Source organism: Halyomorpha halys, unplaced genomic scaffold (genome assembly GCF_000696795.3).
Source record: "Halyomorpha halys isolate HHAL.00 unplaced genomic scaffold, Hhal_1.1 Scaffold381.1, whole genome shotgun sequence".
In the NCBI taxonomy this organism is placed as follows: domain Eukaryota; kingdom Metazoa; phylum Arthropoda; class Insecta; order Hemiptera; family Pentatomidae; genus Halyomorpha; species Halyomorpha halys.
In genome coordinates, this window is record NW_027112092.1 from 611,950 (window position 1) to 613,814 (window position 1,865).

A 1,865-nucleotide genomic window follows, 5' to 3' on the forward strand; every position below is an offset into this window, starting at 1 on the left:
AAAATAACAAATATAAAAAGTAATAAATATATATGAAAAAGTAATACTTTATTAACATTATTACGTTATATTAATAATGTAAAGTTTAATATAAATATTGAGTATTCAAAATTAAATATTATTTCGATTAATATATAGTAAGATGTAGTGTAATATTAATAGTTACATTTAATTTTAATTTATTCATGTACTCAATAATTTTAATATTTAAAAATAATTTTTGTTTTTCCAGGTAATTATATACCATGTGATGGTCGAGCACAAGGATATGAGCAGTATATACCATACTGTTGATATTTATAACTCAATCAGTAAAAATATGTTGTCAGATAACTAAAATCTATCATAAGAAAAAATTAATTGCTGATAATCAGTTTATTTTATTGCCTAATCATTTTTTTTTTTTTTTGAAATGAGAAAGTGATGAACTGAGCCAGGGTGCAGTAGTGATTGGTTACCGGATGTTTATAAGTGGTGACTGTATCTGCTACATCACCAATAGGAGAGCTCAATCTTCTAAGAAGGCTACGAAATATAATAAAATTGTATTTTAATATTTCGGTCCCAAGCTTTTTAAAATACTCCCGAAATGTTTCTCAATAACTTGAGAAATCAAACTTGGAAATATGTTGTGGAGTTTGCTCAAAACAGAACCCAAAGAGACAGTTGTCAATGTTACGTAAAATGTTACAGTTGTTATGGTGAAATAAAAAAACTGGCGATATCTGCGTAGACAAGGGGTGTTGCGGTTGCCATGGTGAAATAAAAACTGTAACGATATTTGTTTAGACGAGTGGGCATGGTTTTGTGAAGGTAACTGTTTGGTTTTAGTTCAATATAAAGTGGTGATAGTTTATCAGGCCCTGTGTCTTGACTGTTTGAGTGTTTAGGGAGTTTATAATGGAAGAAATGATATCTGGGGAATGATGATGGGAGTTGATAATAATGAATATTCCTTGATAACCGAAGGATGTATCCTTATTCAGTGTATGATTTGATGTAATGTTGGAAGAACTATTTATAACACCTCGAGACATTAAAAAAAAATATTTATTAATATTTACAGTATTGTTATTTATTTATGCTGTATTTAAATACAAATACATTAAATAAATTTAATGTAAGACCAAAATGGAGTGATACCGATGTGTAGAGACACTACCCATTGGTAGCACTCTAATGACGTTTTATATTAGCAGGTCTCGTTGTCTCCATCTTCTTTTCAGGCGCCTCGGAGGATATACAGAAATGGAAGAGGAAGCGAGGTTAGAAAATAGTGAGGTTGGGTGGTTGGGGAATTTATAATTATTTGTTTGATATTTGTTTCGGGCTAGATCGGTTACATATGAAACATTCGATATATTTCTCAGACAGTCAATATAGTGACGAAATTTTATGTTGTCAATCATCAATGTTTATATGTGGTGACTGTATCTGCTACATCACCAATAGGAGCGCTCAATCTTCTAAGAAGGTTACGAAATATAATAAAATAGTATTTTAATATTTCGGTCCCAAGCTTTTTAAAATACTCCCGGAATGTTTCTGAATAACTTGAGAAATCGAACTTCAAAATATGTTGTGGAGTTCGCTCAAAATAGAACCCACAAAAACAGACGAACAAATTTAACGGACTTAAATTTCATTGTATCTAGCCCAAATTTAATATTGATCTGATCAAAGTTAAAATATTTTACAAAAATACAGATGAGTAGGTTATTTTATGACTCTAGAAAGATTACTTTCCTTTTGGCTTCGTCTAAATACTAGGGAGAGAAAGAAATACTTTATTCATTCATGCTGCCCAAATACATCGGGTTGCTACATTACACAGCATACTGATCAATCCGTGACTGGACAAATAT